General features: G+C 50.2%; 1 protein-coding gene across 2 annotated transcripts in view; it reads right to left on the minus strand.

Annotated features, from left to right (window-relative positions):
- Positions 1–18,322, minus strand: part of LOC142566709 (oxysterol-binding protein-related protein 6-like) — a 147,555-nt gene that overhangs the window by 123,213 nt on the left and 6,020 nt on the right. The gene's annotated exons all lie outside the window — the stretch shown is intronic.

Below are 18,322 nucleotides of genomic sequence, written 5' to 3' on the forward strand. Positions count from 1 at the left end.
CTCTCAAAAAAAGAAAGGAAAAAAATTCAAGGGAACCTGGCTATTCACTATTATCCAGACGCCCCGCTGACTCATTAAACGTCAGTTGCTATGCGAGAGTGCAGCCCTCTTTCGTTGCGACGCTTATTAACTAGGTAGCTCGTTCACCGGACCAACTGACCTTTATTAGAAAGAGACTGACAAAAAAAGAAGAGAAAAAAAAGGACTTTGAAGCTCCCGTTTCGTCCACCTCTGAACAAGATGGAAAGTTCCACCACTTCCTGCTGCATGGACGATTTGCTTTTTTTTTTTTTCTCCACACCTCCTCGACGGAGTCGTCCGAACGCTTCACCTTTCATTCGCGACTCGGGCAGCCTTCGTTTTCGGAATACTTGTGTGGCTCCGCGGGAAGCACCACGGCAGGGAGAATATACACCGGAGCGGCGAGGGATGGAGCGTTGCTGTTGGGTTCATCGCTTCTGGCAGGCAGTTGAATCATCAGAGCTGTGGTTGATAGGGCCGCGGCGGACGTGCTGGGTCTCGAAACGGTGGCCGACCGACCAGTGGGGCCAGAGGTAGCTGCGTTCGGCATGCAGCAGTTCTTGCAGTCGGCCGATGTACCTGCGGCGCCACAGGAGCACTTTCGGCGGCGTTTAGCCACCCCCTTGAGTAGAGACACCATGGCCTGATCTGCATCGCTGGCAGCCGGCGAGACCTGAGCTAGAAGCAGCGGCTTTGGCGAGGTGTGGCGCACACTGGGACCTGATAAGTTCTCCATCGGTCTCTCTCGTTCACCGTGGTGGGTGCCGTCGCCGCTGCTCAGGCTTGTTTCGCGAGCGGCCGCACCATAGCGGAGCTCCAAGAGAGCCATGGCGCAGCTTTCCGCTCGGCCGTCGAACTCCTTGCCGAGGCGGGCACGACAGTCGTCGCAGATGCTGTACGGGTAAATGTTACGAGCAGATTGAATTTCTTCCGGCCCTTCTGGTTCGATCTTAACTGCCGGCTGTTCCGAGTATCCCACTGCTGCAGATGAGCACCTGCAGCCGGCTGCAAGAATAACAATAGTGTCGCATCGAAGCACCCCGTTCCAGCGCAATAATAATAATAAATGTTCATGATTTTCTAAGGTATCGTATACGCACGCAGGCTGGCCCTTGCGGTGCTTCAAGCAGTAGTCTAAAGTAGCCCCGCCTCCCCCACCCACCCCCCACACACGCGCGCACACACACATTCGCGACGGTGCGGCGCCTTGCAAGTTCGCGTGGCCTCACCTTTGCACTTGCAGCCGCTGTTGCGGTAGCGCTCAGAAGAGGCTCCAGGGCCAGACGAGGTCCTGCGCTGAAAATGGAACGCGTATTCAAGCACCCAGAAGGTATACGTATTCACTCTGTGGACCCAACGGCGCCCCCAGTTTCCCTGCCAAAACCGCAGAAGGCCGCGCATCAGGGAACACGGTTACCTTGGGTCCAGTAGCGTTTTCCACAAAGTTCTCTCCATCCCGGTTTCCATCCAGGGCGTCCTGCATGTCCTGGTAGCGATTCTGCCGAGACCTCCAAGAATTTGCGACGGCCCCCCGACCTTGGCGCAGGGTTGCACCGCGGCGTCGGCGAGCAGCGTAGTGACCACCGCCCGGCATCGTTCGAAGGCTCTCTCCGATCTGCTCTTCTTCTTTGCTGGTCACCCGGCCCGTGGAGCTCGCACCAGCAGCCGCCATCTGCCGCGCACTCACCGACACGCTGCCCGCGGCATTTTTGCGCGGCATGCCTTTCTCGCCGCAAAAGGTCTTCTGTCGGCGAACAAGTCGTTGCAGCGTCTTTCTCAACTCCAACTGAGCGGGGTTTATCGAAGGAATGATTTCGACTGATTGGGCTCACCTTTAAGGCCTATACGGTGAGCGAGAACGAGAGATGTTCCACAGTTTCTCCGATTTGACTGCGTGACCACAGTTGCCAACCCTTGCTATGTTGAAGCAGAAGAAAAAAAACTTGGCTGACTGAACAAGTTGGTCGGTTGTTCCTCAGGGAAACGGCGCAACCCACTATGGAATACCCGCCGTGAATCGGGAGGTAGTAGAAACAAAATGAAAAATAATTGTGTAAAATTAAGGATAAGGTCATAAACGGATATTAATACTACAGTAATAAATAACCATAACGAAGGAGCTTGTCGTCCACAACTATATGTGCCATTTTTAATGCTAAAAATATATTAAAGAAAACATGCTGATAATATTACTACTTATCCATGAGAATGAAAATTGTTACTCATCCACGAGAATGAAAATTATTAATACGGTGTGTATGCGCATAGCGTGCTAAGCTTTCGTGCGTTCTTCTTCTTTCTTTATTTGCATGGCTTGCCTCCACAGTCTTATAGTCGTGAAAAATAAATTGTAAGTGCGCAGTCCCGCTTCATGCATGAATACTGCGCTAGAGACTTCTAATACAGGGACGAATACCTACAGGGACGAATGCCCGTGGTGTGGGGCCACACCAACCCTATACCACATTACGTGGGAGTGCACACTACACAACATAAAACGCCCAGACACGAACACCACGAGGGAGTAATGGGAGGCACTGCTGTCCAGCTCGGCCGACCGACGACCAGCTGAAGCTGATAAAGAGAGCTGAGAAGATGGCAAGAGCCAGCGGAGCCCTGGACTATAGGGGCCCCGACCATTAGCGGTTTTTCCGATTATTCTTTCAATAAAGTTTATCCATCTAACTATCTAATATGTTCGTCGTCCATGTGCCATTGCATGCTCGCATTCTCAGGTTGACCACTTCGTAATCTGACAGCTATAGGTGCCTTTTTACCGATCGTCTTTGTCAAACGGCGTGTGCAAAGCAGATAGTGCGCACCCACCGCAGCCGCAGAAGCGGAACATTGGACATTATTGCACACGGACAAATGCTGCTACATCAAGCATTGCGCGATTGGGCGCGTTCAAAAGTGATGTGCAAGAACCAGACATAGATATCGACGGACGATTGACAGTACAGGTGACACAGCCGCTGTATTACACGCTTTTATCCCTGACACAATTAAACAACCTGTTACGTCTGCGGGTCAGCAGCAATGGTTAATTAGTGTATTTATGTTAATTATTCAATTAAGCATTTTGATTTCTCGTGGAAGTAATGGCCGTCTCATCGAGTAAGTTTCGAGTGGTTTCGCTCATGCGATCTCAAACGACTAATCGCGATCAAAAAAGCATTACCATTAATGCATGAACCGATTAATCCAAAGTTAACTGATTTATCGCCCGGCCTTAATGGAAATGGCGTTCCTGTCGATTCAGAGGGGAATGATGTACACAATCGTAAAAGTCTGCGCATGCGATGAACATTTATCGGAGAGACTCGTGTCTGTTTAATCACAGCTCGATCACGCACGCTGCGTGTACATGCAGTTGAACTATTCATATGCAAAAAAATTAATTCGAGAAGTCTTCGCAAATTTTTTTTTTAAAAAATCGCCGCAGTATATTTCGTTCTGTAGAGTTCAGTGCAAGGTAGCGGCCGGCAACATGGGCCGCACGCGATATGATGAGCTGGTCGCAAGTAAACTGGCATTTCTTAGCATAACTGTGAGTCATGTATCTCTCTCTCTCTCTCTCAATCAATTTCTTTTTCTTTGTGTTGGCTGTTACTCTTCACGGGACTGTGGTGCACCCAGGCTCGACCAAGAAACAGGTAGCAGACAAATTGCTCTCACTGTTATTGTTGCGACTGGCCACTTTCGTGAAAAGTGCACATATCGTTGCGATAGTACAGCGTGTGTGCTACAATCCAAGCGTATTAGTTCCGCTGATAGGGAAAGAAGTGAGGACACACTCTGCTGTCGAGAACAAATGAACATTTCTGAATGAGGTAAGTTGTAACTTGCAGCCGTCAAAACAGCTCAGGACATAGCGCTCATGGGTGCAGCTTTTGTAGGGGCCTCGGAGGTTGGGGGGGGGGGGGGGGCTGTTACGTTTCCTGCACGCTCCCTCACTAACTGCCTAGCACACGTCGAAAGACCCGACCAGCTTCATCGGCATATGCCACTGATTTTGGCAACTGCGTTCAATGCGTAGCGACATTACGGCTCAAAGCAGCGCGATAAGAGCCGAGCGCAGCGGTAAAGTTGTAGTTCGGAAAAAGCTACCAGGCAACGTGAGCTGTGTCCAGAGAAGACTTTAAACGGATCAACTCGCGTCACCGTGTTTGCCCTCGCAATCGTTACGCGTATAGCCCCCTCAGCCTTAGGTCGTTCCTTTCCCTATAGCTTCGAAGGTCCTCTTTAATCCGACGTTCTCAGTGCTTTAATAGTAAACACTGGCGCCATGCTTCGTGCATCACCCGATCTTCCGTCCTAATCTTGGCGTCTCTTTTTTCCGAGCTGAGCCCAAGCGGACGTCTGGCGCTAAATTAACGAGGCGTCCTGACTAAAGATTCGAAGGGAAGTGGGCGCGAACAACTTTTGCTAAGAACCTCAGCCCCCATGCGCGCATGCATAGTTTAAATCCCTCCCTAAGATCATTAGGATTAAAGCAGCTGTAGGATATACGAAAAAAAAAAAGCAAGCAAAGTATTCGCAACAGCTTAGTAGCCAAATATATATATATATATATATATATATTAAAGAGACGAACGAATTATTCTTCCTGTATGAAACTCGCTTATTTTGCTTTCGATGTTCTTTTTTTATATATATAAATGAGAGAAAAGAGAAGACGTTGGCGCGATACGGCCCCGACTAACCCTTGTTGCTTGTTTTCATCCATATTCTCCTCAATTAAATACCAAGCTGTAATAATTAACCTGCCGTTTACTGATTAGCCCGTCGCTTACCCGCCACAACACGGGTGCTCCTAAAGATGCTGCCAATTAACTAAGTGACGTTCACGTGTCGTGCGACGATTGCGCCTATTCGGCGGAGCATTTCATCTTGGTGGGGCCGGTATAGTTCCTTCTAGCGAGCTAACGATCCATTCGTTTTTTTTTTAAAATTATTTTCTTACCATTATCGGCGCTGAGTAAGAAGTCTTCGCTATAACTGCGGCTCGGCGACGTCCCAGCTACAGAGTTTCTTACAACAATGCCGGAAACTGTTATGGCCTCAGCCAACTGTAAAGGGAAAGTAGAGTTGATCGTTACGAAATACGACCCAAGGAACCGCAGCGCACCATTTGTAGCCCCAGGGGGACGCAAACGGCGGACGAAAAGTAAATGATGTAGCCTCCTGTGTCACAACGCGGTTGTGTGACTTGTGTTAGTTGTCCCTCAAAAAAAAAAAAAAAAAAAAAAAGAGAGAGAGAGAGAGAGAGAGAGAGAGAGAGAGAGAGAGAGAGAGAGAGAGAGTTTTATACAAAACACACAGAAACTACGCTCACTGAACCCTATGCCAAACATGCACTACGGAAAACACGCCCAAAGAGACAGAGGATACACGTGCCAACATTTAGAGCCCTTAGCAACTGTCATGCAAACGCCACCGGGGAGCTGGGTGCAACGTCTAGTCAGGTCGAGGAACGTCCGAGGCATGCAGGGGCATCCGAAAGACGTGTTGAGACGTGGTCCGCGGTTGCGGTACAGGTTGCGGCCGGACGATCTGTCGACGTTCACCGGCCGGTTCAGGGTACTGTAGATGCCAGCTGACCCGGGATGGACGCCCTTGCGACGTCCGCCAACCATTGGGAGATAGATACTCGTGCCTAGGTCGGAGCCTGCCGCGGCCACGGAGTGTTTGTTTGCCTCCAAGTGCGGCTCCTACCCACTATGCGGGATCGGCCACGAATCGCCGCTACTTTCTTCACCTTTCGCTCGCCGAAAGTCTTGGGCTGGTGGCGATGATGATGAGCTTGAAAGCAGCGGCGCCTCCGAGTGATTTCCTTCTTCCTTTACATTAATTTCCTCGCGTTGCCGTGGAGCTTGCTCATTGGGCACGAGCTTTCGCAGCCCCGTGCTGCACTCGCCAGTGCATCGCCTTCGACAAAATCTCGCTGGTGCGCGCTCGTGCCGCCTCTCCTTGTCGTCGTCCCCTTCGGGTGGCATAGGCGCACGTCCCACAGGCGGCTTTCGTGCGCCAGCGTGGCCACGTCGCTCGACCGAATTGTTGGCAGTTCTGTGGCGCATAGCCGCAGGACCGCGTCACCTTTTTAACAAGTATGCGCAAAGTGATGTTTTCAAATGTGTAACAGGGTGGTGTTTTTAATTTTTAGACAGATTTTTTTTATAAAGAAGCATGGTGACCGTAAGACACCTGTCATCTTCGCATACGAGCTCTGCGACGAGACAGAAATACCTTGCCGCTGGCTAAGTAACTCTGAAAATACTAATTAACAAAAAATCGTGAGTTATCTTTCTTATGATTAATTTGAGGGCAGTTGTTTATATAGGAAACTTGTACGGATTCGCAATTTATGATATACTCATTTTTCTAAGAAATACAAAAAATTACGCGCAATTTGAGATATTCATAATCGAAATTGAAGGCCAAAGCCAGGCAATATCGAGACAGAGCGCCTCAGACGGCAACGCCCCGTGTGTGTGTGTGGGGGGGGGGGGGGCGAAGTTTTGAATGACAGCGTGCCGCGGCAAATCCTGACCCGACACACAGCGGCACAAGACTTGCCAGGCAAAGCGTGCGTAACAGTTGGTGCCGCGTTTGACCCGAGACGTTCAGTTTCAAGCTTCATCGCGCTTGCCCTCACTGGACGGTTCCGTCTGATATGACAGCGGGGCCACATTTTCTGCGCTCCTGCGGCGGTCAGTTTAGCTATTGCCTGATTTAGCGTTGAAATTCGATGATAAATACCTCGAACTTAGGTGCGATTTTCAAGGTATTTAAAAAAAATGAGAGGGCATTAAAATGTGACCGCCTTCATATTCGCCATTTAAACAACTGCCCCCTAAGGCACTAATACAAAGGGTAATTAACCCGCCGTAGTTGCTCAGTGGCTATGGTGTTGGGCTGCTGAGCACGAGGTCGCGGGATCGAATCCCGGCCACGGCGGCCGCATTTCGATGGGGGCGAAAACACCCGTGTACTTTAGGTGCACGGGTGAGATTTAGGTGCACGTTAAAGAACCCCAGGTGGTCGAAATTTCCGGAGTCCCCCACTACGGCGTGCCTCATAATCAGAGAGCGGCTTTGGCACGTAAAACCCCATAATTTAATTTTTAACAAAGGATAATTAATAAAATGTTTGTTGATTAGTCTTAAAGGTAACTTAAGCAGCGGCAAAGTATTTCCGCTTCGCCGTATACAGCTCGTTTGCGAAGACATGTGTCTCACGGTGATATCGTTTTTATAAAAAAAGATGTATGCTCTAAAAAGAAAAAAACACCCTGTATATAAAAATCGAACCTCTCGGTTTCCCTGCTGCTTTATCATAAGCATATATATATATATGCTTATGATAAATGGACGAGGCGTAGACGGGTATGTCGACGCCGAGGCAAAAGAAGCAATATTAGATAACTTGAGCAATTGCTCCGACTGCGGCGATATAGCAACATGATATCGGACACCGCCACCTTCACAATAACAGCTTTGTCTTGCGATGCGCACGACGGCGTCTTCATTCGCTGCAGCATAGTAGTGACCGCCTCGGTCTCCAGAATACGTGCACAGCCTGCGTGGGGCACAGAACGCCGCAGAAATTGCCAAGAGCGAACGTCTACGCGACAGCTCAGTGATTCACGCCCCGTTCAGCTCCTCTCTGCACGTTGGGGCATGGGTACGAGTTGGATCCCCAGGGGCCCGTGGTGGACCAAGTCTTGTTTTTCTTCGCCAGAGAAGGTGAAGCTCGTGGGATGAGGAGGTGGACTGAGTATGGCGACACGACTGCGTATCCGAAAGGACAAAACGGACGGGCGCAACAGTTGTAAAATGCGGCGCTAAAAAGCAGCAGTAAAATGCGGCGCTATAAAGAGTTATAGGCACCGTGCTCTCAAGCTTTTCATGCTATACATCTGATAGCAGCGCCAGACCACTGGCACAGCCTAGCGAACAGAAGGAGCATATCTTGCAGGCGACGTTACCCAATAACGACGCCCTCCAGCCGTTGTTCATCTCGAGGCAAACGTTTGCTCATTCTGCGACGGTATACTACAACCTTGCATGCAGTGCATGACTACATACAGGAAATGATGGCGAAGGAACATGAAATATGCCGCCGGCGTGGATCTTGAAAGGTTTCGTTCATCAAGTTCCAGCAAGCTATGAAACGGGCGGTCTCAGATCCGTAGTAATCCAAGCGGCTGGCGCCGGCAACACCTGTAGGAAGCTGCAACAGCCGCAACGCCATCTGGCCAATGCGTGGTGCTTATATATACATGCCTATACCCAGCTAGCTACTAACTACGTAGTGACTCTCGTTTACAGACAATGACCTACATTTCAAATTTCGTATAATTAGCAGGGGCATTTTTTTTACTGCAGCCAGCACCAGGCTGGGAAATGGCCCCGTGGCAGAGGTCATCTTCTATGGCGGTATTTGTTCAGAATAATGCACTGGTGCTCTATTCATGCGGAAGTAGTCAGCCAAGTTCCTCGCGGGGGGAAGGCTGCTCGTAAATTCCATGTGCCTAAGAGCAGAACGACCTCCGTCGTTGATCCTGGGGCTGGAACAAGTACAACACACACGAAGAACCGGGCAGACATTTTTTACGCGCACACCATACACTTGCATTTCTTTGTTTAAGGCTCGAGAGGTCCATGAGATAAGTGGAGCACCTCTCACTTCGTCTGGAAGGCACCAGCAACGGATTTTATGCAGTCTGATGAAAAGAAAGGCGAAAGGCGTCTCATCAAAATTATAATTAAGATGTTAGGGCGAAATGAATCAGTCATGTTCCTTGCTTTTTGCTGTAACGGAAGCTTGGCTTTGGCCTTCCTTGAGAAACATATCTATGTTTGTATCTGCTTTATTGTATCATTCGTATACGCACACAAGTCAAGTGTGCTCCGTACTTGACGTCTAAAATGTGAATATTTTTCAACTTTTCGCACGATCCACACGGAAGTGGAGTTCTGTGGACCTCTTATAGGCCATTAGAATTCCGGGTAGTTTCCGCTGCCGTTTTAAAAACACCGGTAACCCGATAACATATGGTTGACATAAGATTGAAAACTACATTCACGCATAGCTGCATGCAGACGCCCACGCTAAATTAGTCGTGTGCAGCCCAGTTTTGCGTTACGCGAGCGTGCCATGTTGAGTTTCCAGACCAACTATACAGCACTACGCTGTAAGTGGTGCAGCTATATGGAAGGCGCCTGCATTGCCTCTTCAAGGCAGCGGCGCCCGTTCACTGATGATAAAATAACCGTTCGAGACCTACTGGCAAAAGAATGCGATAGTCGACGTCGCCGTACATATTTTAATTTAGCGCCGAATAGAAGCATGTTTACCAACCGACTCGGTTCCACATCATTCCTCAGAGAGCGGCGCGACGAAAAACGCGACAGGACAAAGCTTTCAGCGCCCTGTTTCTTCGCAGATGGAAACAAAACAAAGCGCGAAGCTTATACATGCTCCAATATTGCGAGGACATGTACAATCTGTTCTGAATGCGAGCACTGCACATTGGGCTTGGATAACCACGTTTCTCGTCGTGAAAAAGGAAAGCAAAGCGCGCTACTTGGGATTGGGAAAGTGAAAGGAAAGCGCGACGCGCTGTCTTGGTGTATTACTTAAGCCATGCGACGTTGTCTGTAATACGAGAGCCCCCGCATCGAAGCCTGGTTCTCCGTTGCACGACAAACTGCAATACTTATATTCACGATCAACTGAGTGCTTGCTGCTGATCAAGCCTTGTCGTACATCCTGGAGCCTATCGTGAGTAAAACCGAATGACGCACGTCGAATTGTGTTGGGTCGAGAACTAAAAAGTACTCGCTTTGCTTGAGCGCATGATAGATGATGCTCGATCGTTCCATTAGAGGTGTACTGGTAGTGAAAGAATCATTTCGGGCTATCAGGGTCAACAGTGGGCACTGGGCACGTGTACTTTTATTTATTGTATTAAGTACAATGCGTGTGTGTGGGGAGGGGGGCGATATGATTCGTCATTTACTTTTATGTACTGCTTTCGGAACTGCATGTATCGTTGCCTAAACGTTCTTCTTTTTTCCTTCTTTATTGTTATATCGGATAAATGAGCAGATCGGGTCCTTTAACTTGGTAATGATTTCGCAGCAGTACATGTCCCTGCGTTTGTAGTGCGTTGCACTTCACCGAGGCGGAAAAACTGGTAAGCATAAATAAACGCGCATGGCAGCAAAGCTGTTATGTGATGAAAGTGGAATTGTCGTTGTACCTTATGCAAGCGAATGTACTACTTGCAAAAGGGGCGATTTTTGAGCCTTTTGACCACGTGGTTCTCGAGTGCATGCTCTTTTGAACTCGCAGACGCACTAGCCGTGGTCTCTTACGATGAAGTAAACGCATGCATACAGTAATGTATGCATGCGTGAAAATGTGCTTAGAATAGAAGCGACTCAAGTAGTTAGACCTTCGTGTGTGCACTTTATTAAGTCATCGCCTGCTTTGGCGCTCTTTAATTACTATTATGTTCATGGTGTTTAAGGTGACTGTACACAAGTGTTGTGCTGAAGAGGTCCTGCTTGCGTGCCTATGTAACAAGGCATCATCAGCAAAGGGTGATGTGCTGATCAAGTTCATTAGACCCCTCTCTCCGCATTTCAGTTATTAATCCGGCCTTTATTGGGCAACTTCTAAAACGGGAACAAACAACGAAGTGCAAAGCACGGCACGAAGCTTAGGGTCGACAAACACAACGTTAACTAGTAACTAATCTTTGTCTAAAGTGTTTGTCTAACCTGAGCATCTTCCCGCTCTCGACGAAGCGTAGGGCAGGAAAACACAACAACGACGAACAACCAGTATCTAACCAAAATATTTGTCTATGCGATTCGTCGTGCCGTCTTCTGGGCTATTCGTTACCGCTTGAAAGCACATTAGCACCTTTACTTACGTTTGAGTATGATTTGAGAGACAGAAGAAAGGCAGGGAGGTTAAGCAGATACAAGTTTTCGGTTCGCTACCATGGACGGGGCTGGGGAAAAAGGGAGTGTGAAGGAAGGGAGGGGGAGAGAGAAATAAAAAAAATAAATAAATAAGGAAGTGCATGCCGTTGGTGCACGCTATCTGATTGGAATGAGGTCGCAACACGACTATATTCCCTGGATCATACCTTAAGCCATAGGTTACCATCAATGCTGCAACGAATAGACGCTGCCCATTTACGCACACTATGGTTGAGCGTGGTGTTCACCATTACCTTCGCCTTCCACCTAGGGATGGCCGACACCGCAACCTGGAACCACTGCGGTGACGGTATCACTCACCGCTGCGCTCAACAAGTTCAACGACCGGCATCCTTCGACACAGATGTGACTCGTCATCCCAGCAGTAGACCGTGAAATCATTATTCTGCTATTGCAATCTACCGGACTCGGTGAGCGCATATGTGTTATCAGTTACGGTATCAATCATGGGGCACGAATGGCCCTACAAGAGCGCCATTTCGGATAAGCTTTCTGCGAAATCTGAAAGAGATACCAGCGAAAGGAAGCAGCACGGATCTCAATGTGATTTGAGCATATCACAAGGCAAGGCGCCAGACTTTTGCCCAGAGAAAGAAAGCTAAGTTCAGCATGCGGAAAGCGAAACAGAAATAAAAGTAAGAACACGTCTTACCTTTATTGCTGTCCCGCAAAGATAGATCGTTCAGTTAACGACCGACCTTTAGTACGGACGCCATCACTACGCGACAACACGCCCAGCTTCAAGACGATAGTCACCATTTGCGGACGAGCCAAGTCAAGATCATTAGTTGTCCCGCTGTCGCCTGTCCCATCATGACCCGTTCAATTAAACCCAAGTGTCTGTCGCCATTCCAGTGCTATAAGCAGGCCGCTGGACGATGGATTTCGAGCAACAGAGAAACTCCCCCTCGCCATTCCTTCATCTTTCTTTTTTTTCCCCGTCACAGGCAAACAAGTGTCGGCAGTCGCTGATAAAAAACGAGCCCTATATGGGCACGCGCGAAACACAGCGCTAAACACGTGGTCGAGGAGAAATGCATTACACGAGAGCTTTCCTCTCGCACCGTTGCTCCCATTACAATCCCGTATACAGCGCGATGACGCGAGGGCAGAGGAGAGAACGAGACGGAACGCAGCTCTGTTCTTGTTTTCGCCCCCATCCTCGTCTGACCGCGTTGTATGTACTTGTAACGTATCACCAAGTAGGCCAACGAGATAGGTAAGGTTATTTCACCATTACAAATTAAAGGACTCTTGCTTTGCGCTGCGTTCTTTTTTTCTTTCCACTACGCGCCTGGCCAAAGCTGTGCTGACTAGCCCGATGAAGCTCATTTCGCATGTAGATATGGAGTCCTTCTCACTCCCCAGCGATTTAAAGAGCGAGAACCACTTCGAGGGTCTTATTCCAGGTAAACGCTACGGGTCGGCTGACACAGTGAAATATTCCAAGGGATTTGACCGATTGACGAGAGATGCCCGAGTGACCTCATTGATCAATTAATCCAGGAAAACGACCCAGGAACGATCCAAAGAGTTATCGTGCACCTACTTCGACAATATGATGTCGGTTCCACATCTTCAATTCCACCGACCTCCAACGTGAGCACGAGAAACGCGCTTTAATGTGTACGGTGATGAAGGAGGTAAGTGACCCGCAAGCGACATCGCGCCACAACGCAACACTGGCTGTTCTGGCTTGCCACCTTGGCCGGCTGAAACAAAGGGTCACCTGAAGGCCTCTGCTCCGCCCTTCAGGGTGGACAAGATGTACCGCATTTCCACGTGCTAGCCAACAGCGGCACATTTTGGCGCGGACTAGTAAGCGCGAAGCATTTTTATCGGGATGAAATAAAGAGCAGGGATGTAATGTTTTCGGTGGAGGAGTTTGAAGCGGCACTGGCTACTTGCAGGCGCTCTTCGTCACCTGGGCCGGACGGCGTCACCTATGCGGCGCTCGCTAATCTTGGGCAGAAAGCCCGACTCCATGCTGCTAAACCATTACAACGAGTCTTGGCGCAACGGTTTGGTTCCACGTGAATGGAAATGCAGCCGCTTGGTTCCACTTCTCAAACCTGGTAAATCACCGTTAAACTTGTCATCGTACCGCCCCATCGCTCTGGCCAGTTGCATAGGGAAAATAATGGAAAGAATGATTTTGACGTGCCTAGAATGGTACCTGGAAAATTACAACGTTGTTGCGTTTCGCCTGCGACACGTGGTTTTGCCGGCGCGACGGCGGCGGGGCGGCGGACATTTTGGCCCGATCGTCGTCACCGCAACACTCATCGCCAGGTGTTTCCAGGCGCGTCTGCGGCGATGCGACCGCCTAGGGATTTCGTTCCAGTCATTGTGCCCGAAACAGGCGATGCCAAAGCAGGGATCTCATTCCAGTTATTGGGCCCGAAACAGGCGATGCCAAAGCAGGGATCTCGTTCCAGTCATTGTGCCCGAAACAGGCGATGCCAAAGCAGGGACCATCTTCTCGTTACAGTCATTGTGTCCGACCGGCAGCGCCACGACAGTGTGCTGCGCAGCGCCACGACCAGGTGCTACGAGATCGTGCGCAGCGCCACGACATGGTGCTACGGCATCGCTACGACAGTGTGCGTCACCATTAGCCCATTGTACATTCACGTGCTCGTCTTTTGAGGGGTTCCTTCTTGCCCTCAACTGCGAGAGTATAAAAACAGCTGCCCCCGGACGCCAGAGGAGGGCTCCGATTTCTTCCGTTGAGTGAAGTGCTCTCCCGTCTCTCTACTTCGGTCAAACCTGACCGCCAACTCTTTGCGATGTTAAAATAAACAAGTTGTTTCGTTGTTACCTGTCGACTCATGCTTTGCCGGGACCTTCGGATGCTTGCAGTTGTACCCCAGGCCGCCAGGCCAACGCTACCCTTGGGGCTTGCGACCCAGGTACAACCACGGGCGTCAGCGCCGAGTTCCCAACAGATCGTACCAGCAGTCCAGATCCGAAACATCTGGTTGCCAGCGGTGAGATCGCCTACGACTTCAAACAACGGTCTGCCAGCGGCGAGATCGCGACAACGGAGGCCAGCAGCAAAGAGATGCAGTTGACAGTATGCTGAGCAGCTCAACGACGATCCGGGAGCAGTGCAACGAGCCCTGTGTGACGACTGGTTGCCTGCAGCGGAACGACTGCGCGGAATTCCTGCCTGCGAGGTTAGGTGAGTGCGGGACTTTCGTCTTCTGAGCTTTGCCAGGCTTTTGTTAGTGTCAGAAACAGAGCTGGTAATTGTGGTTGTCGTTGCTGCCGGGTTAGTTTGCGGCAAGACAATAATAAGCAGTAGAGAAAGCAGCATTCAGAGCAGCCATGGATTTGAAGTCGTTGCGCAAACCGAAATTGTTGGAGCTTGCAAGAGAGTTGGGTCTGGATGTCTCAGACAAACTAAGAAAACCTGAACTGCTAAAGGCTATTCTTGAGTTAGAGGCTGAGGATGACGAGCTGTCGGAATGCCTTGAGACTATTGAAGAGAGGGAGACAGAAAAAGAAGAGCGTGAACGTAAAGAACAGAAAAAGCGAGAGCAACAAGAGAAAAAAGAAGAGCGCGAACACGCTTTGGAAATGAAGCGTCTCGAGGTAGAGATGGAACGCGCTCGTAATGGAAGTCAGGCACACGGTGCAGGAGAACGCGTATTGTTCAAAATGACTGACCTGATGCGGCCGTTTAAGCTTGGAGAGGACATTGGTTTGTTCCTGGTTAACTTTGAGCGAACGTGCGAGAAGCAGGGGTTCTCTCGGGAAACGTGGCCACAGCGCTTGCTCACTTTGTTACCCGGCGAGGCGGCCGACGTAGTCGCTCGCTTGGATAGAGAGGAAGCAGAGGATTTCGACAAAGTAAAATCGAGTCTGCTAAAAAAGTACCGGCTGTCTGCGGAAGCGTTCCGTCGGAAGTTTCGGGAAAATGAGAAAGGCAAAAGTGAGTCATATACAGAGTTTGCGTATAGGCTTATGTCGAACATGCAGGAGTGGCTCAAAGAAGAGAAAGCGTTTGGTGACCACGATAAAGTTCTGCAGTGTTTCGGGCTAGAACAGTTTTATAGTCGGTTACCGGAGAACGTGCGATACTGGGTCTTGGATAGGCCAGACGTGAGTACGGTGGCTAGAGCCGCTGAGCTAGCCGAGGAGTTTGTGACGCGTCGAGCTCGCGGAGCTAAGGACGGTCAAAAGGGTGAATTTGGCTCCAAGTCTGAGAGGCCAAGGTTCACGCCCATGAGATTTAAGGGGGACACGCGTAGTGCGGATGCGAGTGAAAGCAGTCCGACCAAACGTAAAGAGACGGCGGCAGCCAAACGCAGAAAGCGGTTCGAGATGAGGCGAGCGCGCTTGTGTTATACGTGCCAGAAGCCGGGTCACTTTTCGGCGCAGTGTCCGGAAACAACACCAAAAGTTGTGTTTTTTTCAATAGGCAGCACGGACGAGAACATGAAGCTTCTCGAGCCTTACATGCGAGACCTCCTCGTGAACGGGAAAGAGTGCCGAGTGCTTCGCGATTCTGCAGCTACGATGGAAGTAGAACACCCCGTCCTGTATGCTAGTCGTAAGCTGACCAGTCGTGAGCAGGCGTATAGCGCCACCGAGAAAGAGTGTGCATGTCTCGTGTGGGCCGTTCAGAAATTGTCATGCTATCTAGCCGGCTCGAGGTTTATCATTGAGACAGATCACTGCCCTCTCCAATGGCTGCAGACCATCTCTCCCAAAAATGGCCGCCTCCTGCGCTGGAGCCTCGCTTTACAACAATATTCCTTTGAGGTGCGTTACAAAAAGGGGAGTCTCAACGGTAACGCCGATGGCTTAAGTCGAAGCCCCTAACGTAGGAATCAGCCTCAAAATTGTTTGTTACTGATGTTTTTCTTCCTGAGGCAGGATTTTTTTTAACATATTGCTTTTGTTTAGTGTTTCAAAGTGATGATATGCTTTCTAGTGCAATTTTTCAATTTGTGGACGCGTTCTGAGTGATGCTAGACTACTGTAAGGAACTAGGCAGTGGTATAAAAAGGGGAAAGAGCCTGGCAGGGCTTAGTGAGGGTTGTGCCGTGCTTGCTGACTGAGCGGTTGAGTTTTCAGCGTAGTTCTAACGCTTGCCGGGAACGAGAACAAAAATGTGAACTCTCCCGAAGTCACTTTGCAGTGTCCCGTGCGAACCTGAACGAGAGAACGAGGCCTTCTCTGTGCGCTGCGCTCAAGAAACGTCAAGGGACGCCCGACTTCGGTTATGAGCATCATCGAGCGACATCCCTCCGGACAGCGGATGCAGTCCCCTGTCCATCGGGATCTCCTTTCCCCGGCGGGGCGGTCTGTTGCGTTTCGCCTGCGACACGTGGTTTTGCCGGCGCGACGGCGGCGGGGCGGCGGACATTTTGGCCCGATCGTCGTCACCGCAACACTCATCGCCAGGTGTTTCCAGGCGCGTCTGCGGCGATGCGACCGCCTAGGGATTTCGTTCCAGTCATTGTGCCCGAAACAGGCGATGCCAAAGCAGGGATCTCATTCCAGTTATTGGGCCCGAAACAGGCGATGCCAAAGCAGGGATCTCGTTCCAGTCATTGTGCCCGAAACAGGCGATGCCAAAGCAGGGACCATCTTCTCGTTACAGTCATTGTGTCCGACCGGCAGCGCCACGACAGTGTGCTGCGCAGCGCCACGACCAGGTGCTACGAGATCGTGCGCAGCGCCACGACATGGTGCTACGGCATCGCTACGACAGTGTGCGTCACCATTAGCCCATTGTACATTCACGTGCTCGTCTTTTGAGGGGTTCCTTCTTGCCCTCAACTGCGAGAGTATAAAAACAGCTGCCCCCGGACGCCAGAGGAGGGCTCCGATTTCTTCCGTTGAGTGAAGTGCTCTCCCGTCTCTCTACTTCGGTCAAACCTGACCGCCAACTCTTTGCGATGTTAAAATAAACAAGTTGTTTCGTTGTTACCTGTCGACTCATGCTTTGCCGGGACCTTCGGATGCTTGCAGTTGTACCCCAGGCCGCCAGGCCAACGCTACCCTTGGGGCTTGCGACCCAGGTACAACCACGGGCGTCAGCGCCGAGTTCCCAACAGATCGTACCAGCAGTCCGGGTCCAAACAACGTGTACGCAGATGCTATGGCTGGCTTCCGGCGTGAACGCTCATCCATAGATAATGTCATCGATTTGGTTACGTTTGTTCAGTATCAAAAACGTCTGAAACGACTCACTGCGGCATTATTCCTAGACATAAAAGGCGCCTATGATAATATAGCACATTTTGCCATTATAGATGCTCTGATTGAAGCCGGAATCGGTGGCCGCACTTTTCAGTGGCTCTGTAGTTATTTGACCGACAGGCATTTCTTCGTGATGACCGAGGATGGCGCCACGACTCAACACCAAATATTCCGTGGAGTACCGCAAGGCGGGGTGTTGGGGGGGGGTGGGGGGTGTCCGACGCTATTCAACCTAGTGCTTGTTGGCCTAGTTCGGCAATCTTGGGCAGAAAGCACGACTCCATGCTGCTAAACCTTACAACGAGTATTGGCGCCAGGGTTTGGTTTCACGAGAATGGAAATGGAACTGTGCTTGCCCAACACAGTTCAAGTATCAATCTATGCTGACGACATCTGCATTTGGGCGTCTGCTGTAACACGACTGCAGGTACGACCAAGGCTACAAAAGGCAGCTACTTTAACATCACTGTACTTGCGAAAAAAGAACGTGGAGCTATCTTCAGAGAAATGCTGCCTTGTTACATTCACTCGGAAGGCAATGAAGCCTTACTCTTTAAGTGTCAATGAACAAGCAATTGCAAACGCACGGAAACACCCCTTTTTAGGGGTAATTATCGACCGCGACCTATCATGGAGCCCACACGTTTCATACCTAAAGAGGAGGTTAGTGACAATGATACATCTCCTCAAATTTCTCGGCAGAAAGTCATGGGGCACATCGGTGCGGTCAATGCTGCAGCTTTATAACGCCTTGTTCCTCGGTTTCGCAAGATGCGTCCTCCCTGTGCTTGGTAACACGTGCAAAACAAACCTGCGTGTACTCCAGGGACTACAAGCTCAAGCCCCAAGGCCGTGTCTCGGTCTTCCGAGGTGTGCATCTACAGCGGCAACGATTGTCATAGCTCGAGATCACCGGATATCAACGTAATTGGCAAACGACGCTCTCAGGCCGCATATTCGGCACGTTGCCCGACTACCTTCTCACCAGCTTGCTGCTTTACCCGCAGAAAGGCCACGTATACAACTTTCAGCCGTATAATTGTTGCCAGTCGTACCTCGTTGGC

The sequence above is a fragment of the Dermacentor variabilis genome, chromosome 1, assembly GCF_050947875.1.
Source record: "Dermacentor variabilis isolate Ectoservices chromosome 1, ASM5094787v1, whole genome shotgun sequence".
Lineage (NCBI taxonomy): Eukaryota > Metazoa > Arthropoda > Arachnida > Ixodida > Ixodidae > Dermacentor > Dermacentor variabilis.